The sequence below is a fragment of the Mustela erminea genome, chromosome 1 (assembly GCF_009829155.1).
Source record: "Mustela erminea isolate mMusErm1 chromosome 1, mMusErm1.Pri, whole genome shotgun sequence".
NCBI classification, from domain to species: Eukaryota; Metazoa; Chordata; class Mammalia; order Carnivora; family Mustelidae; genus Mustela; species Mustela erminea.
In genome coordinates, this window is record NC_045614.1 from 162,574,464 (window position 1) to 162,597,791 (window position 23,328).

Below are 23,328 nucleotides of genomic sequence, written 5' to 3' on the forward strand. Positions count from 1 at the left end.
CTATGGTGAGTGCTGTGAAGTGTGTAAACCTGATGATTCACAGACCTGTACCCCTGAGGCTAATAATACATTATATGTTAATAAAAAATTAAAAATTATAAAAAAATAAATTAAAAGTAATGTCTGGCATTTGTAAGGTATTATAAGACATTTATAATAAAAGCAAATAAAATTCCTTTGAATTGCTCGAAGAAATGTGTAATATTAAGGCAAATCATTAGTGGTTGAAATGTATTTCCCACAAATCCCACCAGTTGTTTTAAACGCAATCTCACAGTAACAGTTTGTTCAGCCAAGATTAACATAAGCCAATATACACATTTGTAGAAAAATTCAACCCAATTACTTTGAGAACACTGACATATTTTAGATTAAAATGCCAAAAACTCAAATTTTCTTAATAATTAGTTTCAAAAATGACATTTTTTAAAGAGAAAAACTGTCCTTAAAAACACCTCCATGCACTTATGTTACATCTATTATACCAGATACTGAGTTGCATAAATGGGCAAAAATAAGAAAAGCAACTCATCTCAACAGTTAATAGCTCATGTTTTTTTCTAGTTGACATATGAGGCAAGTTGCCTTAAAGGTCATTAGCCACGTGTTCTGCAGATAAATCTTACAACTGTTGCTGTTTAACTTGGCAGGTCTGTAAAATATTAGAAATCTGTGATTGAAACCCTGGAAGTTTTTGCAAAGTTCTAAAACTTAAAAAATTGAAACTACGACAAAGATTGTTCATGTTTTTATTGTCTGAAATCAAACGATAGCAACTCCTGGCTTTTTTATCTTCTCAAATATAGCTCTGAGCATCTCTTTCTTGATTTAGGGAAACATATCTATCCCTGTATACCAATTCAATGGGTTTATGTGATTTTTATTGGGACTTTGGGAGAATGGGGAGAAAGCCACCAGAAATACACCTTTTATATTATTTTATAGTCAGAAGATTAAGGAAAAAAACAAGAGACTATAAGGCTGAATGAGCAAGTGTTAACAGAACATTTCAATATGAATACTAGAAGGGGACTAGCTAAAATTATTATAATTTCAGATGCTGTCTGCATGGAAAATTTAAACTACATTATTATAGCAAATCAAGTAGAGAATTTAAGGATTATGTGTGCTGATTAATAGAAGAAGGAAATTTAGGAATAGATCAATAGAGCAAATAAACTTTAACCATCAATATGAAAGTTGTATTGGAACTTGGAATTCTTATTTCATCATGACTTGGTTTAATCTTTCAGACATGTAGTTCTTGAGTTCTCTCTGCCTGGGACACAATCTCCCTTATTCTTAAATACCCAGAAGAAGAGTATTCTTTTGATGAAGATCAAGGTCACATATCACTCAATCCTTCATCTAAATGACCACACTACTTCTTATCTATACCATTAATTTTTACTGCCTTGTGGCTATTCCTGAACTATTAACTCAAAATGCAGTTGGATTCTTAAAAATTTCTGGGCAGAAACCAAATCCTTTACTGCCTGATAAACTCCCATATGACTAGTATTGTTTATGCACTTTGAAATTCACAGAAACCTGTCAGGTGAACATGGGTGATTGAACAAATGTGTTCATCTCTCCGCTCTCTCCCAAATTTCCAGTCAATTACAGGAAGGAATAAAAAAGATACTGATTTATACAATACAAGATAATAAGAATGGGAGAGAAGACAGCAGTGGACTAGAAAGATAAAAATTGGGGAAATGTAGCATGTGGATGGAAGAAACACTTAATAGTATAGGGGAGGATGAATCTTAAAAGGAAGCAGAGGGAGGTAACAAAGTGCAAACCTATTCATTTGTCAAACTATAGAAAGGCTCACACATTAGAGATAGCAGTTAATCACAAGGAGGGTATTATGGTCTGAAGATCTGATCTGTGTCCCCATTCCCCAGATTCATCTGTTGAAATCTTATCCCCCAAGGTCATGGTATTAAGAGGTAGGGTCTTTGGTAGGTGATCAGGTCATGAGGGTGAAACCCTAATGAATGGGTTTTCTGCCCTTATGAAAAAGGTCCTAGACAGTTCCCCTGTCTCTTCCACCATGTGAGAATACAATGAGAGGTTCGAGGCCTCCAACCTGGAAGATGGCTCTCACCAGAATCTCACCTGCCTCCAGAATTCATGCTGGTACCCAGCCTCCAGAACTATGAGCAATACATTTCTGCTGTTTATAAGTTACCCAATGTATGGTATTTTGTTATACAACCTGAATGAGGAGGGGTAAGATGGAGACTAAAAACGAATGAATTTGTTAAAGATACAAATTAGGATTAGACAGTTATCTAGGTTCCCGTCCTGACCCCATGCAGCATCTGCCCAGCCTTCTGCCACCTCTAGAGGAAATTAAAAATTTGGCTTCAGAAGAAATTTAACCCCAAGGACTCTAGACTTGTGGATGTCAGGCAAAGATTGATGTGGGTAAACTAGCTAACTCAAAGCAGAACAGATTAAGTGAAAGTGTGTACTATGAATGATGAGAACACCCTCCCCCACAAACATCCCCTGATCAAATCCCAGAAAATTGGCAGTCACCCTCTCCCTGAGGCAAGAATTGTTAGGATCTTTCTGTGGGGAAATTGAAGAGCCACGGAGAAAATACCTATTCATATTAACATTTTTGTACGACCTAGTAAAAAACCTAGCTAGCCACCCAAACCCCACAGTGAAATGCATGCTGTCAAAAAGCTTTGCCCTCTCATGGAGTTTTGAATAATCCTTAAAGTACATTACCTTAACATATGAATGAAGGATCACTTGCCAGTTGGGGAATTCCTCCAACAAACAGAAAAAAAGAACTTGACAAAAAATAGAAGCAACCCAGAAATCAGACAAAAACTCTCAAAAACACCCTTAGAGAGACAAAATGATGCTATTATCATAAAATAAGAACTAGATGCTTAAATAAAGAAAAGACTGGACATTAAGAATAAAATCTTAGAAACTAAAAACTTGGTATCTGAAATAAGAAAAAATATCACTATACTGATTAGAAGATAAAACCAAGGAAAAATCTCAGATAAAATCAAGGAAAAAACCACTATACTGATTAGAGATAAAATCAAGGAAAAATCTCAGATAAAATCTCAGAAAAAAAAATCTAATAAAAGGTTAAAAGAAAGGACAAGAAAAATGAAGGATTGATCCACTAGTTTTAATGTTTAAATAAAAGATGATCCAGAAGGATAGTATAGAGAAAAATGGGAAGAAAATTTCATAACAAAATAATGCAAGACAATTTCCATTAATGAAAACTATGAATGTCCAGATTGAAAGTGACAATTGAAGGGTCCCTGGGTAGCTCAGTCGGTTGAGCATCTGCCTCTTGATTTCAGCTCAGGTCATGATCTCAGGGTTATGAGACTGAGCCCCAAATTGGGCTCTGTGCTGAGTGAGCGTGGAGCCTGCCTGGGATTCTCTCTCCCCTCCTCCCATCCATTCATGTTCACTCTCTCTCTCTTTTTCTAAAAAAAAAAACCCAAGCAACTCAAAAAACCCCCAAATCCCCTCCAAACCCAAGCCGAGGTGGGTGGGTGGAGGAGAGAAAGCGCTTTTTAGGAGACTAATATAGTTAATTAAAAGAAAGAAAAGAAAGTAACAAGTAAGATAGATCCAAACCAAGGTACGGCCTCATGAAATTCAGACCACAAGAATAACGAGAAAATTCTATAATTCTCCACAAAAGAAAACAGGTAACAAACAAATTATTAGGACTAAGAATAACATCAGATCTTTCAACAGCTATCTGAAGGAGAAATACCTTAAAAACTGTGATGAAAATGATTTTCAACCTTCATACTCTATCCACAAATTATAAAGAACTTGAGAGAATAATACAATGTCACTTTCAAATAAGTAAGGTTTAAAAGTTTCTTTCCCGTTCTCTAATTTTTAGGTAGTGACTCTAAAATTAGTTAATTCAAGAAAAAGAGTGGAAAACATGGGATCTGGAAATAGTAGATCTAACACTAGAGAAAACTGAAAGCAGTTCCCCAGATGATGGCCATCCCAAGTGCCAGGATGAGAGGTGTGCTGCCCGCCGGGAGGGCCAGTTAAGCAGTGTCAGAGTGAAGTCAGGTAAAGCAAAGACCCGAGAAGTATCTTGAAAAAGAGGTCCAAGTACGTGAAAAGTGAAACAAGAGCTTTTGGAAGCTGTGAGAAAAATTAGCAGTGGATAATAAAGAAAACTTAAAATCACTATAGAAAAAAGAATTGCTAATTGTAGGGGAAATGGAATTTGTTTTTTTGTTTGTTTTTACAGAATATTTCAAAGAAGATAGGGCCATCTGGACTGATCTTTGAGATCACAGTAGTCGGTACTATGGAAGCCTCCAGTTTCCACTCTAGGCAAATTTCAAGGTGAAGAGAAAGTGGGTGCCCTCATTTTTCCACCCATCCTTTAGGGCACTGGAGACCTTCTTCTAAATATTCTCTGTAAAGGCGGCACTGACGATACCAGGTGCCAAGACTGAGGATCCCTATTGGGAGGAATCCTTCTATACTGCTCCTCCAATTCCCCAGGGGAAGTCCTTTCTCCTAACACTTCCGTTATTCTCTACCCGCCTTTCTCATTGGCTCCTCCCCCAGCAAGGAGAAAGGACTTCATTTTATTGGTGGATCTGAGGGAGGGGAGGAACTGGGCATGCCTGGCTCTGCTCCTTCCGTTCATCTTGAGCGTGCCCCCTCCAGAGGCTGAGCGGAAGGAGGCCTGCTCCTCTGTGCTGTACCAGGTAGAGTTTCTTTCACTGGGAAGGCTCTTGAGTGGGGGAGGTCTGGTTATCCAGTGCTGCCAGTCAGACTGCCAAAGCCTGCAGTTCACAGTTAGGGAGTCCATTGTTGCCCCGTATCTTCGCTTAATCTTTGGGTAGTACTAAAGGTGATGCTTTGGTTCCTCCATTAGCCAGCCATCTTGTCCTTAGTTGTTATTTATCGGGTTGAACCAAATTCACCGTTAACTCTATCAGGTATCTGGCTGTCATTCCTTCGGTGTTTTCAGTTCTGCAGGATTGTGTGTGGTCAGCTTCGTGGCAGTATATAAATACCACTTATGCTAATTATAAACTTAATAACCTTGTATCAAATTCTTCTTTGCACTACTGGTGTAATAAGTCAATTACATAATGAGAAAATGAAGAGATTAAGTTAAACTTCCTTGATTTGTTAGTTATCCACATTGAAAATACGTTATCAACTGAAATATAGAATGTTTTGTTTCTCTCCTGAGAAAACATGAAAGTTAGGAATATGAGGATTCAGTGAAGTGAAAGTTTGACAGAAATCATGTATACTTTCCTATTATATCCCAAGAGAATGAGTTCAACTCACATTAGAAATTGACTTCTATAACCAATGTGCTTTGTAACATAAAATTATTGAGTTTTTTCTATGTGCCAGGCAATGTTTTAATGTTAGGGATACAGTAATCAACAAAACAAGCAAAAATCTGTACCCTTTTGGAGACTTTCTTTATTTCTTTTTTCCTTTCTCTTCTTTATTGAGGTATAATTTCCCAGTGAAATACTTTCTCATGGACAAGGCAGATGATGAACCATAAATAGGTCAAATACAGAGTATGTTAGAAGGCAATGAGTGTGATGGAGAAAAAATAAATAGGAAAAGTTGAGTATGGAGAGTTGAGATCGCATATTAGAAATGCAGGTTTAAAATAGGGCATCATTTTAGTAAGGACCTGGAGGCGAGTGAGGCAACAAATTATATTATCATCATCATCTAACATGCTATGCATGTTACTAAGGGAGTGAGTGAGAGAAGAGGCCAAAGATCTCAGCCTTTGGATGCTCCAACGGCAAGTATTGGAGATAAAGTGAAGGGAGCTGAAGAAGAAACAGGAAAGCAGTTTGCAGGAAATGTGGAAACAGCCTTGAGAGGCCTGTTACTATCTGAGCATAAACAAATAGAGGAAGGCTCAGGAAGACTTGATGAAGGTGTTAACTCCGCTTGACATTAGAGAATAAGCAGCATGTTGATGGGCAGAATATTTTAGATAGTTAAACATGAACACCAAGGCAGTGACAGAGGCATGTGAAAAAAAAAAAAAAAAAAACAGATTTGGAGATTGCTGAGTATTTATTTGAGTGTTCCTGGAAAGAGGGTTGGTTGGGATAGGAGCTGGATTGGGGGCAAGGTTTTCTGGGGGTGGAGAGCTGAAAGATGAAAATTGGAAGTCTTTAAAGACTTGGGTATGCCATGATTCCTAATCAGGTAAGTGAACTTTATAATGGAGACATCAAAGCCAAGATAAAGCCATTTTAGTAATATTACTCTGATGACCTTGTAGTTTTGAATGGGGTAGGGCTGGAGGTAAGAAATTGTCTTTGTGCATGACTATATCCAGATTTGTTGTGGTTTGGCATAGGCATTTGAACTTCTCATACTTTAACCTCTGGTAATTCCTCTCCTCAGTTTGTCATAATTCCATTCACCCTTTAAGTCCTAGTTTGAGTTCATGTGTTGTGTGTGGTTTTTAAAATAGTTTGTTGATTCCAATTCCTGCTGATCTCTCCTAAGATTTATTGCACTGAAAAGAAAACTTTAAAAAAAAATTTTTCACTATGGCTGCACTTTTTTCTTTGTTGTTATTAAAGAATTGTAAAGCCAGAGGACATGTATTTTAATTCCTTTATGTTGTTTTCCAATGTACTGTCTGTGTGCTTGGTGCTCTATTTTATTATTGATTTATCCTCATGATGATATTTATGAAATCAGGTCACCATCACCTGCTCACTAGAACTCTTTCTTGAGCTCTATATCACATACATAACACTGTTCAAGTCCTTTAAGTATCCTCAGCCTATGCTCATAGTTTTTTCTCTTGTCACTCTGTACCATCTCCATGTCTTAATTAGTGAGGTTCTGAAAAGATAGACCTTCAGCCAGATTTGTCATGATCCCATCACCCAAGCTGTCACCTCTTCCTTTGACTCTTAACTATCTGAGATACTTGGATCTTCTTCTTTTTTAAAAAACAATTTAATCGATATATAATAACCATATTATAAAATTTATCATTTTAAAGTGTGCAGTTCGGTGAGGTTGAGTATATTCAGAGTTGTGCAACCATATGATACCTATTCATGGAATACTTTTATTACACTAATAGAAACCCTGTTTTGTTAGTTGTTGTGCACTACTTCTCCTTCTAGTTCCTGATGGTTATTAGTTTACTTTCTGTCTCTATGGTTTGGCTAATCTGGACATTTCCAGATTAAATGGAATAATACAATATGTGGTCTTTTCTGTGTGGCTTCCTTATCATAGCATCTTTTAAAGATTTATTCATGTTGCAGTATTTAGTAGTTCTTTTAATGGCTGAATAGTATTCCATTGTATGGATATACCAAATTTGTTTGTACAAATACCATGTGATAATTATCACATGATAAACATTTGAATTATTTCTACTTTTTGATGATTTTGAATAATGCTTTTTGTTGACATTTGTGTACAAGTTATTGCATGAACATATGTTATGATTTTTCTTGGATGTGTAACTGAGAGTGGAATTGCTGTGTCCTATGACAACTGTATCATTAACCTTTTGAGGAACAGCTCTCCAAAGTGGCTCTACCATTTTATAATTCTACCAGCAATGTATGAGGGTTTCAATTTTTCCATATTCTTTTTTTTTTTTTAAGATTTTATTTGTTTATTTGACAGAAAGAAACATAGCTAGAGAGGGAACACAAGCAGGGGTAGTGGGAGAGGGAGAAGCAGGCTTCCCACAGAGCAGGGAGCCTGATGCGGGACTAGATCCCAAGACCCCAGGATCATGACTTGAGCCAAAGGCAGACACTTAACAGCTGAGCTACCCAGATGTCCTGATTTTTCCATATTCTTGGTAACACTTGTTATCATCTTTTTTTTTTTTTTTTGACTCATTTTAGTGGATACAAAGTGGTATTGTTGCAGGTTTGATTTGACATTCCCTGATGGTTACAATGATATTGAACATCTCGAGCATCTTCTCATGTGTTTATTGGCCATATATATATATATTTTTTTTTCAAGGCATCAGTTCCTTTACCTATTTTTCAGTTGAGGTGTTTGTATCTTCATTATTGAGTTAAGATTTTTTTGTATTTTGAATACAAATCCCTTATTAAATATAATAAATCTATAAATATTTCTATAATAATCTATAAATCTATAAATATTTCCTCTCATTTTTGGGTCCAGTTACCACTTTTTTGATGTTGTTAATTGAAACATAAGAGTTTTTAATTTTGATGAAGCTCAATTTATTTTTCCCTTGTTGTTTCTGTTTTTGTTGTCAGTATTTAAGAAACTCTTTATTTAAGAAACTGCTTTATTTTGAGTTCATTTTTGTATATAGTGTGAGTTAGGGATCCAAATTGATTTCCTCAGTGTAGATATCCAGCTGTCATAGCACCATTTTTTGAAAAGATTGTTCTTTGCACCCATTACAGTGTCTAGCACACTTTTGTAAAAATCAATTGATCAAAAGTGTATGGTTTTTTTTTTTTTAGATGCATGTCTTTAAGCCAGTATGACACAGTTTTGATCCCTATAGCTTAGTGAAATATGGGACCTCCAACTTTGTTTTTCTCTAAGAAAATTTTGGCTGTTTCAGGTCCTTTGAATTTCTATATAAAAATATAAGATCAACCTGTCAATTTTTACAAAAAAACCCAGGTAGGATTTGATTAGGGATTACATTGAATCTGTAGGTTGATTAGGGAAGTATTATTATCTCACTAATAATTGTGTTTCAATCCCTGAAAAATGAGATGTTTTTCCACCTCGGTAGATTTTTTAAAAAAAATTTCTTTCAGTACTACTTTATAGTTTTCAGGTACATGTATTTAATTTCTTTTGTTATATATGTTATTTGTGTGTGTTCGTGTGATGCTATTGTCATTGGAATTGTTTTCTTAATTTTGTTTTTAAACTGTTCATTGCTAATGGGTAGAACTGAAGTGATCTTTTACTTTTAATCTTGTTTTCTCCAAGTTTGCTCAACTTGTTTTATTCTAATTTATTGTGGATTCTTTATGATAGTCTATATACAAGATCATATGAATATGATTTTCAAAACAAGGATAGTTTTGCTGCTTCTTTCCAAGTCTGAGAGTCCTTTATTTGTTTTACTTGTCTGTTTGTCCTGAATAAAACTTTCGATGTTGAATATAACTTGTGAGAGCAGATATCTTTGTACTGTTCCTTACTTTAGGGGGATAGCATTCAGCTTTTCACTACTAAATATGATGTTACCTATGGGTTTCCTGTAGGTGTCCTTCAAAAGGTTTAAGAGGTTTCATGTATTCTGTTTAGTGTTTTTTCTTAGGAAAGTGGTTGGGTTTTATCAAAAATTTTCCTCTGTTTATTGAGATAATCATGTGGTTTTGTTCTTCATTTTATTAATTAATCTCATGCATTATACTGCCATTTGTATGTTAAACTGACTTTGCATTCCTGGAATAAATCCTGCTTTGCCATGTGGTGTGATTTTTTTTTTTTTAAATATTGCTGTATTCATTTGCTAGTATTTTATTGAAGATTTTTGCATCTGTATTCATCAACAATATTGGTCTGTAGTTTTCCTTAACTGACATCTTCATCTAGTTTTGACATTTATATATATGTATATGTATATGTATATATATACATATATATATATTTGGGAGGGGCATGAAATCAGCATTTACTTGTTTATTTATTTATTATATTTTTTATTATATTCTGTTACCCAGCATATAGTACATCATAAGTTTTTGATGTAGCATTCAGTGATTCATTAGTTGCGTATAACACCCAGTGCTCATTACAACCTTGATATCCTAGTTTTGATTTTATAAAATGAGTTATTTTGGGGGGAAAAGTTTTCTCATATTTTTTGAAAGCTTTGTAAGAATTGGCATTAATTTTTCTTTAATTGTTGGATAGAATTTATCACTGAAGTTATCTAACTAGGTGTGGGCTTTTTGGTTCCAGGTATACAACACAAGAATTAGATATTTGTATACACTGTGACATGATCACAATAAGACTAGTAACCATCTGTCTCCTTACAAAGTTTCACGTTTTTTTTCTTGTGATGAAAAATTTTAATATTAATTCTATTAGCAACTTTAAAATACTTGAATCAATATTATTGCCTATAATCACCATGCTATACATTGCATTCCCATGACTTATTTATTTTATAATTGAACTTTTGTACCTCTTGACCCCCTTTACCAAATTTTGCTCACTCTTTAATTACCCTTCTCTCTGGTAACCACCAATCCGGTCTTTGTATCTATTAGTTCTGTTTCGTTTTGTTTGTTTATTTTGTTTTTTAGATTCCACTTATGAGTAAAATCATAGGTCTTAGCATAGATATAATACTATTCAATGTCTTTACTTGTTATATGTCTACTCAGAGTTTTGTTTCTCCTTGAATCAGTTTTTATAGGTTGTGTCTTTCTAGGAATTTAATTTCTCTAAGTTATTTTTTGGTTGACAGACTATTTTCATGTAATTTTCTTCTAAGACTTTTATTTTTGACAAATATCCAGGTGATATGGATATTTCCTCACTGCAGAAATTTTGAATTATATCTTATAAAGATAAGCTCTGTGAACGGGATTCTTCCAGGGAGCTGACAAATAAATCTAATATATGAAAAGTGTTCTGGGGTGAGGCTTTTTGGGCAACTCCAGACCCATTTTGTTCCCTCCAGGGGCTGTTATTCTGCTGGTTTTCATAGGTTCTAAGACTACTCACTGGTTTAAAGACCTATCATGCAGGTGGGAGAGAAGAATAGGAATAACACAAATTCAAATGTCACAAAATTTACTGTTCTTGAGATTTAGCCATTTTTCTTGAAGTAACATTCCTCAGATTGTTGAAAGCCTTTGATTATTTACATAGTTACAAAAAAGTTGATATTTACAATTTTTGCCCATGTTCCCACTTTTTCAGAGGTGCTTTTGTGGAGGAGTAAATTTTCAGAGGTACTTACTCTCCCATTCTCCCATGCTAGAAGTGCTTCTCTTGGCTGTTCTTTTTAATCACCACTTTTGCACAGAGCCAGAAAGAAGTCCAAGCAAAGACTTAATCAGCTAAATGTATGTGAACCATAGACACCAATAAGAGAAGACCAGCTTATATTGGTCTTCTGCACCAAAAACACTTTTCATGAACACTGAAAATTGTTTACAAAAAATTAAAGTTTTCCACGTGTCAAGTTTTGTGCCATGGTGAACAAAATACAGTTTTGGCTTTTTTTTTTTTTTAAGTGGCCAAAGGATAAAGTAACTTTGGATAAGGAAGATGATACCAGGCTAACAATTTAGAACTTGAAGACATAAGGAAAAAGTGGAAGATTCCAAACAGAAAGCTATAATAGGGTTTGATAAAGGGTGTGATGTCTATCATGATCATGATGTAATATAGCATTGTAGAAGTCAGAAGAATCAAAGTAGCACATTGCCATTTGATGTAATTGATTTTATGCTAATCAGAGGTCTTTTGAGGTAATGTGAAGGGAATATATTTTTTCTATCTTGTTTTTCTAACCATAGATAAGGAAAAATTTTGAATTTAAAAGATGAAGATATGATGGTGAAATGCAAAACATTGGCTCTACTATCACCTGGAGTTAGTCAACCCATTTGAATTCAGATATGTCTCAGATATGTGACCTCCTCATTTTAACACTTTAATAAACCGATTCACAAACGTGAGAAAAGGTTGTTGTTTTTTCTTTTTTAAAGAAAAGATGAATTAAACCACTAATAAAAGAATCCTGGGGGTCCCTGGGTGGTTCAGTGGGTTAAGCCTCTACCTTCTGCTCAAGTCATGATCTCAGGGTCATGGAATTGAGCCCCGCATCAGGCTCTCTGCTCAGTGGGGAGCCTGCTTCCTCCTCCTCTCTCTCTGCCTGCCTCTCTGCCTACTTATGATCTCTGTCTGTCAAATAAATAAATAAAATCTTAAAAAAAAAAAAAAGAATCCTGTCCAGAGAACAGTCCATTTCTGTGCTTTTCCAAAATGTGAAATACTGAATTAAAGACGTTACTTTCTTTCCTATGGTATGACTCACCTATGGAATTTAAAATGTTTGCAAGCATTAATGGAGAGGACTATTTATTTTTAATTTTAATTTTGCTCCTGTTTCCATACTGCAAAGCAATTCTGGAGAGAATCACATAACCGTGTTGGCTGGTCTCCCTATTACTGGTTTTCTCTGAATGTAGTTATGTTTCATAGTTACTCAATTGTTCCTTATTCACCCAAGTAGACTCAAGTTATCTCATTTCACCTTGCAAATCTTTTTTTGCCCTTTCGAGCTTGTATACTCATCCCTGATCGCTTAACTGTGAGCAGACATAATTAATTACTTCTTAATTAAGGAAATGGTACATATATATTATGAAATATCCCAACTTTGTTTTCTTTTAAGCTATCTTTGTGCTTTTATACATCATCTAAACTGTCTTTGCAGTTTTATTAACTTCTAATTTTTCCTATTTCAAAGGAAAATGTGTCCCTCCTCCTTTTCAAGGCTAGTCAATTTCCTCTGTCTAGAATCTCATAACTGCCATCTTTTTTTGGACTTTGTTTAAACACTCTCTCTTACATTGTGTGTGTGTGTGTGTGTGTGTGTGTGTGTTTAACTACCTCCTTTTGCATTTATTTTCTCCTAGACCTATACATTTTATGAAATTTTCGAAAATATACTGATAAGAACAGATACTACATTTGATCTTAGCCAAAAGGCTGAGAAACGATGAAATTTTCTAAAATATAAACAAAGAAGTACAAACAAAGAACCACTAGCCCAGAAATGTTCTCTTCCATTGTTTCATTATTTTACTTTCTTGCATGGATTAGAAGTCATTTTTAAGAACATGTTATTTTCTGATTACAAAAGTAATTATGTATAGTTTAGAAAACTTGGAAAACAAAGAGTTCAAAGGAAAAAAATAGAAAAAAGTTGTTATTAACTTTTTTTAAAAAAGATTATATTTATTTATCTGACAGAGAGGGAGATCACAAGTAGGCAGAGAGGCAGGCAGAGGGAGGGGGGAAGCAGGCTCCCTGCTGAGCAGAGAGCCCGATGCAGGGCTTGATCCCAGGACCCTGGGATCATGACCTGAGCCGAAGGCAGAGGCCCAACCCACTGAGCCAGCCAGGCACCCTTGTTATTAACATTTTAAACTATATTCTTGCATTATTTTTCTGGTACTGTAGTTTTTTTTCTGTGATAAACATCATACTATTCATTTTATATATATGTCTCAGTGCACATTACAGATTGCAATGTATTGGAAACATTTTCCCACGTCAATATTTTTTTCCTTGTAATTTGATTTTAATGGCTACATAGCCTGGAGTTGTATAAATGTACCAAAAAACACTTGGCAAATTAATAAATTTTCTTATTGTTACTGTTACTGTTACTGTTTCTTACTGTTACTGAAATTATATTGTGTACTTTTTTATTTTTTGTCTCCCTTACTACTTATGGAAATAAGAAACTTGATTGTCTTATTTCCCATTGTTCAGTGTCTAGAGCAGTTTGGGTACACAGTGCTCACTGAATAGAGAGTTGTTTGTTATAGGTTAGTGTATCAATAGATAATTAAATTATTTCCAATTTTAATATTATTAATGATAGTGCAAGAAAATTTTAATATTTTGGCACAGATTTTTAATGATTTATTTAGCATTAATTTTTATAAGGTGAATTTCTGAGTCAGATTATTCAGAATTTAATGTTTGTAATAAATTGTCTCATATTTTCTTAAATGATTGATTCAGAGTACTCTCCCATTAGCTGTGTGTGAATGTGTGTATGCTAGCAGTCTTTTCCAAAATTGTATTTTGTATTAAAAAAAATTCTTTCTGAGTCAGTAGAAAGTTATCTTTATTTTTAATTACATATCTTTGATTATATGTGAGTTTTAAGGATCTCATTTATGTAATTTCAATTCCTTTGTATTTGTTAAGTTAAGCAGAATATGGCCTATCTTGATTCATGTTCCACATGCTTTTGAAGATTATGTATATTCTGCTGTTATTTGGTAATAAATTGCACAAATATAAATGGGGTAAAGTTGGTTGAGAGGTCTTCTATATTTTTATTGATTCTTTGCCTACTTGTTCTTTTAATTAGTGAAAGAGTGTTTTGAAATCTCCAACTATAACTGTGAATTCATTTATTTCTCCTTTTATTTGTATTAGTTTTTGCCTTATGTATTTTAAGCTGTGTTAAGTGCATAAACATTTTAAATTATTATATCTTTTTGCAGAATCAACCCCTTTATTATTAGTTAATGTTCTTCACCTCATGATATTCTTTGTTCTCATGTCTGCTTTGTCTGATGTTAATATAAGTACTCTGACTTTCTTTAATGTTTGCAAGCTATATCTTTTTCTGTCCTTTCACTTTTAATCCATATATGGGTTTATATCTGAAGTGGGCATCTTGTAGATAGCATATACTTGTGTTGAATTCTTTTACCCAATATGACATTTGTCTTTTACATTGATGTTCTTGGACTTTTTACACTTAATGAAATTATTTAAATGGTTGGACTAAAATCTATCATCTTTTCAGTTGTTTCTATTTATTATTTTCTACTTATTTTTTCTATTTTCTGTCTTATTTTGGACTGAGAATTTTTTATAATTTCATTTTTAAACATTTGATTTATTATTTTTTCTTCTTTCTAAAAATTTTTAATGGTTTCCCCTACATTTACAGTAATCACCTTTAAATAGTGAGAATCTGTATTATAGCACTTTATATGTAGTATAAGGGCCTTACAACAGTGTACTTCCAATCTCTCCCTCTCATTGTGTTATTGCTGTCATACATTTCACTTTTACATATGCTATAAACACAAAAATACAGTTGTATGCTTTAGGTAGTCAGTTATCATGTAGAACAATTTAAAAAAATGAAAAAATGAATTTTGTATTTTCATTCATTATTGAATTCCTAGTGCTCATTTGTTTCTGTAGATCCAAATTTCTGATTGGTGTCATATGCCTTCTCCCCAAAGAACTTGGTACATGTAGGTCTCCTGGCCATGAATTCTCTGTGTGTTTATTTACCCGAAGAAAGTTTTATTTCTTCTTTATTTGACAGGAATTATACTGGGTATAAAATTGTGGCTTAAGAGTTTTTCCTTCAGCACATTTAAGATGCCACTCACTTCTTTCTTTTTTGTATTGTTTCTGATGAGAAGTTGCTGCAATTAATTCTTAATTTTTTTACCACCTCTGGCTGTGTTTAATGTTTCCTCTTTTTGTCTTTGGTTTTCAACAGTTTCAATATATATCTAGTTATTTTCTTTTGTGTTTTTATATTTATCTTCCTTTGTGATCACTGAACTTCTTGGATCTGTAGTTTGATGTCTGTCATCAATTTGGGAAGCTTCTCAACCATTATTTCTGTAAGTTTTTTCCCTGCTTTGTTATCTCTATCTTCTGGAATTTTGATTATACATATGGATTGTTTGATATTATGGTGGCTCTTGGGTGCACTGTTCACTTTCTTTCACCAATTTTTCTTTTTGTGTTTTATTCTGTTAATTTTTCATTTGACTTATCTTAAATTTCACTTATTCTGTTTCTGCTGAGTCAGGTCTGTTTTTGAGCCCACTGAAGCCATATTCATCTGTGTTAACTTCTGGCATGTTCATTTGATTTTTTTGTTATGGGTTCAGTTTCTCCATTGAAATTATTATCTGAATTTGCATGTTGTCTACTTTTTTTACTAGAGCTTTTTCTATATTAATCATTGTTATTTTCTTATTTCTAATGTGTGTTTCCAACATCTATATCATATCTAAGATTGGTTATGTTTATTGCTTTATTTTTGACAATGTATTGTTTTTTATTCGCTTTTTTGGATGCTTTTAAGTTTTTCTTGGCATATGGACATCTTGTGTAGGATAGCAAAAACTATGGGGTGTCTGGGTGGCTTAGTCAGTTAAGTGTCTGCCTTCAGTTCAGATCATGATCTCAGGGTCCTGGGATAGAACCCTGCATGAGGCTCCCAGCAGTTTCTCCCTTTCCCTCTGCCTCTCCCCCTTGCCCTACTTGTGCTCTCTCTCTCTCTCTCAAATAAATAAATACAATCTTAAAAAAAAAGATAGCAAAAACTGAGTTAAATAATTTTTTTGCCTTTTGTGCCTGAAAATGATGTAACAACCTCTTCTTCTTCTTCTTCTTTTTTTTTTTCTAATAGGCTTTTAGTATAGAGGGGGGTTAAGTCAGTTAAAGGAATTGAGCTCCATTTGCATTTTGTTGTTGCTGTGGTTTTCTCTGTAATAACAACTTCAAATCCTTTAGTATATTTTTATATTCAGGGTGGGGACTGGTTTGCCAGAAAGTTTTCCCAATGGCTGCTCCACCCTCTGTTTTAAACCTTATCTTTGAGAGGGCCTCTCTCCATGATCTTGTTCCTTTCCCAAAAGTACTCTGCTGTTTCTTGTTGCTCAACTTTAGTTGCATCATGGCAAGGATGGTGGTCGTGGTGGTGGTGGTGGTGAGTATTTTCTGTTGTTCTGATTAAGATTTAGTTTAAACAGGCATTGTGTTCTGGGTCATGGGAGTCTCATGGGTCCTCTCATGATGTCTCTCACTCAGTAGGAAAGATCCTTTATTGGTCTGGGACCAGCACTTTTTTTCTGCCCCTCACGGAAGGGTAGAGAACTTTTTCCTATTCCAATCTTTTAGTGAGAATGGGTTTTCAACAATGCCCTAAAGGAAGGGAAAGAGGTTTCCCTCCCTCCCTTTTTCAATACTTTTAAGCCCTTTGATTCTAGGAGAGATAGCAGAAAGGGATCCAAATGGGGTTTTGTGATTTTCCAGCAGACTGTTTCCTTTCCAGCACTGCATCTCAAGGGATGCTTTCTTATTACTCTCACCAGTGTTTTGGTAAGCATCTGGAGATCTGTAGAGACTGGAATTGCAACTGGGTGCAAGATCTTCCTATGTTTCTAGCCCCCAGAGGTTCTGTATTCTCTGGCTAGCCCATATTCATCCTGTAGCAATTCTTTAAATATTTCAGTATAATTCTTACTACATGTGTCTAGCAGCATCTACCTGAGGTTATCAAGTTCTTGCTTTCTGTCTGTCTTTGGAGGGCATTTCCTAAGGTTTCAGGTTAGTTTGTTGCTGCCCTGCAACATCAACAAAATGATGGGTTCAAGTATTAGAGATTTTCCAGCATTTTATTATTATTTACCCAGTATGAGTTACATGGAACTTAAGTATTGAGCCACCACACCTTGAGTATAGAATCGAAACAGATAGTAAAGCCATAAGGACTCAGGCAGGATACCCAGTCGATCCAGTTGTTCTGTTCATAGCACTTAGCTTTTGAGGTGCTTCCGAACTGAAAAGTCTTACGCCTTTTCCAATAGAGGAGACACATCTATATCTAAGAAGTAGGAAGAATGATTCAGGACCTTTTTAGAGTAGCAACAGTGTAGTACAAGAGTTAGATTTACAATAATTCTTGTTTTCAAGTGCCTTTGATAGATGATTTTTTTAAAAGGAAGATGAAAGCGTCTAAAAAGACAGCTGAGCTCAGAATAGCTCTGAGCAATGCTGGAAAACCTTCTGGCCAGCCCAGCTATCTCATATCACAACATCCATTTACCTCTAATCTTAAAGGATATTTGATCTGTTCAACATTGTTAACACGTAGTAAGTCTACTAACTTTCTGGTACATACATTTATGTCATCTGGTTACATAAGCAGGGAGCCCTGTTGATCATGATGGTACAGTTATTATTTATTGTAAATTTAGCCATCTCATTATAGGTGAATGAAATTCAAATTGTCAGAGTATCAAGTATAATAAAAGCTTTTATCTGCTTTCCTGTCCTTCCTGCCAAATACACATGACAAACACATTTCACTTTAGGAAAAGACTTAAAAGTACTCTGAAGTGCAAACTATTCAAAGGTCTCCAGTTTCTACAGAAGGAACACACAACAGAAAGGCAATTGCAAATCAGGCTAATCTTCAAGGTAATAGGATACTCTTTAAATCTCTTAAACTATGTCTCTTTTGTATATAACACTACATAATTGTCAGAGAAGAGAAAGGAGAATCCTATGGTACCTTTGAAACTTGAGTGTTAAAAATCATACTCATTTTATAATTCAGTCATTTTAAAATGTAGGTCCCCAAATCCTGATCTGTAACGTTTTCTTCATGGGATTGTATTGCCACGGAACACTGCCCATGACACTGCTTAAATAGTAGTCTTCTTTGTTCCAGCTGCCCTCTCACCCTTTTCTGTCACACCAAGGCTCTCCCTCTGTATCTTAAAAACTCTATACAAACTCATCATTTTTATACAGCTTTCACAGATAGATGGCCCCAGGGCCTGGTCTCTCAGCAACAGTATCACCCTCCTGTCTGATTCTTTGCAAAGCTGAAACTAGCTGTGTGTTTTAATATGTGTTTTTATATACTTACATATTTATATTTATCCTCTCTGACAGTAAGTGATATGCTTTTCAAATATGGAAAACATATCTACTCCCCTCACATCTTTCTATAGCATCTGGTATACTGCTCTTCTTTGTAGTGTGCCTTTGAATTAGGTATAAAATCAAGCTCTGACAGTAGAGACATTTTGAAAAATCTTACCAGCCAACTATAATTGCAAACTGACTGGGGTATATAATATGCAAAGGAAGGATGCTAATTTTTCTTGAGCACAGGGTTAGGGACAGACAACAATTTAATGTATATATTTCTCTTAAATTCATGTATCTATCTATGATGTGTGTGCATGTGTGTGTAATGTAATGTGTGTGTAATTATTCTATTTTTATAGATGGGAAAAAAATTGGCCCAGAAATTAATAAATTTGCACAAGGTCATACAACTAATACTTTGAAGAGAGTTTTTATTTATTAAAAGATTTTATTTATTTATTTTTAAAGAGAGCCAGCAAGCAAATGAGCATGAGTGGGGGAGGGCCAGAGGGAGAAAGACAGAAAGAACCTCAAGCAGACTCCCCACTGATCATGGAACCCAATTCAGGGCTCTGTCTCATGACCCTGAGATCATGACCTGAGCTGTAACTAAGAATCGGATATACAACCGACTGAGCCCTAGTGCTCCTGAAGAGAGAATTTAAACACAAGTGTTTGCATATAAAGTTGATGATGTAGTCAGCCACTTACTCTCCATATAAACGCACCAGTAGTTATCTTGACATCAAATGGGACCCCCATGCAGTGAATAACTCATGGACTCCCCCAAGGTCAGTCCTTGGTGTCCTTATTTAAGTACCAATTTTAGAAAGAGCCCATCAGGTGGTATGACAGATATGACAGAAATGACGGATATGACAGGTTCAGTCTTCCTGTATTCATGGTCTAAACCAGAGATCTGGGAACACCTGAGAAACTTTAAAAATCTTGATGTCTGGGACTAGGACCCAGGCATCAGTTTTTAAAGCTCCCAGATGATTCTAGTGTACAGCAAAGTTGGAAAACATGCTTCTAGGATCTTGTTTCTCAAAGTGCAGTACTGGGTTCTTATTAGAAATGCAGAATCTTGGGCCCCACCTCAAGTCTGCCCAATCAGAGTCTGCATTTTAACAAGATCCCCCAGTGGTTTCAACAAGATCCCCCAGTGGTTTCTATGCACATTCAAGCTCAAGAAGCCCTAGGCTTGAAGTTTTCAACTCGAGCTGTGTATTAGAATCACCTGAGGAGCTATTAAAATACTATGATAGTCTGACCTCTCTCACAGATATTATAGTCCATTTGGTGTAGGGTGGGGACTGGACATTGGTATGCTGTATGCTTCTCAGTGTGCAGTTATGATTATGTAGTAGAAGGAAAAGCTAAGCACTGAATAACTTTATGTTAAAGAGAATCTAGAGGTTACTAGGTAACCTGGAAGATAGAGATGAGGGACACTAAAAAAAAAGGGAAGTTTAAGGATGCTTATAGTGGGCGATACAACAATGTGTTGGGAAGTGGGGCTCGGAGAGAAATTTTCATGGTGGTGGGGAAGCAAGAGTAGAGATTGGTTGAAGGACTTTAAAAACAGATGTGTAATACTCAATTTTAGGTTGTTGGTTTTGTTACAAAATAGAAGAGGAGGTGACTATGAGAACATCTGACTCTAGTAATTCACACAATACTTGTGACATGTGTAAAAACCTCAGGAGATTATGAAGGAGGATGGAGGTTTGAGCTATTTAAAATATAAACTACAGGAAGAGTAACCCCGGAAAGCTAGAGAACTTAGAGTTGGAGGCATCTGCTTATCAGTCATATGGGAAACAAACACATCATATAAGGACAGCTTGTTCTTTGAACAGCAGCTATTTCTATTACTTTAGGAATGAGTGATACATCTCTAGCTTTAGTCTAGGTTGGTAACTCATTCTTTTTGGTTATCTAGCCTTCTCTATACTCACTCATGCTGCCTCCTTCTTGAGATTCACGTCGTCTTTCTAGTTGGATTATCTTTCTCATGTTCAGTTATTAATGCATGCAGGATTTTCATCGAACTCTCTGTCTCTGGTTTTATTCATTATGTCCAGACACTCCTAAGCAAGTAAGAAATTTTTCTGAATGCTGAGTGCAGGATTCATCCCTTTTAAATAAGGAGACAGAAACAAAGCAAAGCCAAACAACAAACCCAGAATTCTCTTTCTTTCTGAAATAAGAGGGATCATTTATCCATGCCTACTAATTTCAGATGTGTGGAAAAACTCCCCTTGAGGTATCCAGGTTATCTGTGTTAAGCTTGGGGACACATCCACACTGAGTGTGGTTGTATCTTGTACCTAAGACTTTTTAACCGAAGGGAGTATTAGGTGTAGTAGTGAGAGCTTAAGTTATTGAGCAAGCAAATTCTCAAGGGAGGAAATGCTTTAACTCATTTCATCCAACCTCTCCTGTCTCTCCTTTCTGCAAGAAGGAAAAAACGGACAAGAAGAAATGGTGGAAGATTTTGTGTCTAAACAGGTAAAATGTTTTATAAAAATGCTGGTATGTGTGTGTGTGTGTGTGTGTGTACATCTTACTTTCGACTACAAATAAGCACGGTTTCTTTAGGGCTTTTGCTCCAGCAATGAAGTAGAAGGTGAAAAATTGGAAGGTGATCAAGGCTGAGCATGGTCAGTCTGAGCAAGGGCAAGTATAAAGGGAAAATCAGAGTTGAAAGAAGTTAAGGTGATAATACCAAGGGAACCCATTACCTTATCGATCAGGTAGAATATCATTTTCATTGTTTAATATTTTGCAGAAAGTATCTTTAGATAAGAACACAGCCCATGCATGAATCTCAAACGTTTTGCTACTAAGTAGAGTAGAACCACATTTTCCCTTTGTGAGTCAATATGCCATAAAATGACTAAAACTAATTTTCCCCCATCTATCTTTACTTCATGTTAGGTTACAGACAGAGAGTGAGCAAAGGATGTCTAGGAAATCAGCCCAGGGAGAAAGGAAGAAACCAATTCAGTAATTGGAGCAGTAGAGTCTTAGGTCATTTAGTATAGAGGCTGCCCCGCATACCATTGGACTTACCGCATAGGGAAGAGATGCTAAAAACTGGCAACTAGAATAGACTAGTGGGTGGGAGGAATTCTGTGAGTCCAATCTAAAGTCTGAAGTCCTCAGTGGCCTTGAGACATTCAGAGCATCAGCGTGAAGCTCATCATAAGGACCCTGTGTTACCAAGAAAAGGGTAAATTGTATTCTGTATGGTGATTTGAGCAGAGAGGCGAATTATACATCCCAGCCACAGTTTCAACAAAATGATTACATTGTTTTGTAATGGGATTTAAGGGGTTACGTTTTCATCATTCTAGATATTCATTTATTTGGAAGACTTTCCTGGGACACCAACTGAATAACGAAGGTGTCATGATATAAACATGAAGTTTTCTCTTAGTTACCAAATAGCACGCTTCTTCCTTATCCACTACTATACTGTTTGCATCTATCCTTTTAACCTTGTATTAATATCACCATTGAAAGTTAACTTAAAATTACAAGTTTTGGTTGCTTATTACAATATATTGGTATGATCGTCCCTCCCTTCCCTTCTCTTAATCATGCACTGAGCCCACTTTCCCCTCCCCACACACTTCTGAAATGCTGATCAAACATAATTTGATCAGAATGTTTCCCTACCTTCTCTCTAGCCTCTCTGCTCTGTTTCTCATCTTTTTTATTGAAACTAACACCTAGACAATTTGTTTCTCGGTCATTGTCATTGCTCACCTCCAATTTTAGCTCTTCAGATGGTATCACACTTCTCTCTCAACACATGCAACTAATTCAGCCACTCGACATGTTTACTCCTCACATTTATACAAAACACATTTAAACATTCACTTTTCATTTGCATCTGCATTTCATACTGTGTAGAAAAAAGAACTCACACAAGAGAAGCATCTGCCAGAGCTTTAGTTCTTATTGCAATTTCATTGTGCTTCTTTTTTCTTTTTTCTTTTCTGTCTTTCCTTTTTTTTTTTTTTTTTTTGGCCTAATTTGGTAACGAGGGGAACTATAACATGGTTATGTGACACTTGCCTCTTCCTGTGTCAAACAAGGCACCAATATTTCCTTAAATTTACACCTATGTAAATATCTCTGGGAGTGGTCTTTCTCTATGTGTGCGTATTCCACATGGATGGATGCACATGGTCACGTACAGAGCATGTATTTATAACGAGGTTTGAAGATTGGCAGCTTAACTGTCAATTCCTATCAGACAGGAAACAAACCAGTCTCTTCTTTAGCACAAAACCACCAAAGAGACAGTGCTGTCTGGCCGTTGCTTTCAGGTGAATGATCAATTGTTCCTTTGCTTCCAATTCTACTAGTGAAATTTCCACCGTGGACCAGAAATCCTCCAAAGCTACAATTTACCCTTTCAGTGCTTTCACCCTCTTGCCCAGGCAGTAGATTTTATCTTAATCTCTCAGGAGTTTTTCTTTCAGTTAATTGTATCCATATAATAATTTCTTGGTCTCTAACTTCAGCATTTGCTCGAGTGTATTTAAATAACAGCAGATGATGCTTGCCTGCAGTGTAAGGGTAAGAAGACAGGCTGGTTTGGTAGCTAAGCAACAGGCCTAGAAGTGATAATTTATAATCTGCATTGCTTTGTGACCCTCTGCCACTTTTTGCCTAGTTTCATTTCTGGTAAGATGGGGCTAGTAGGCTGATAGTGGGTATTGACATGACATATATTAGATAAATAGACAAAAATTATTATGTACTTCTTAAATCATGGAATCCCATTTTACCTCCAAACTGCAGTGAAACTTTCTTAGA

The 23,328-nt window shown here is 35.5% G+C and overlaps 1 protein-coding gene and 1 pseudogene across 3 annotated transcripts in view; one reads left to right on the forward strand and one right to left on the reverse strand.

The window, feature by feature from the left end:
* Positions 1–4,634: 4,634 nt before the first annotated feature.
* LOC116566972 overlaps positions 4,635–23,328 on the forward strand; it is a 59,484-nt gene continuing 40,790 nt past the window's right edge. For 2 of the 3 annotated variants that reach the window (XM_032301679.1, XM_032301698.1), the window contains exon 1: positions 4,635–4,745. The gene's annotated coding sequence lies outside the window, so the exon portion shown is untranslated. Of the gene's footprint in view, positions 4,746–20,956; positions 21,007–23,328 lie in introns of all 3 variants that reach the window. The other variant, XM_032301690.1, reaches the window with a different exon arrangement.
* Positions 12,671–12,771, reverse strand: LOC116580974 (annotated as a pseudogene).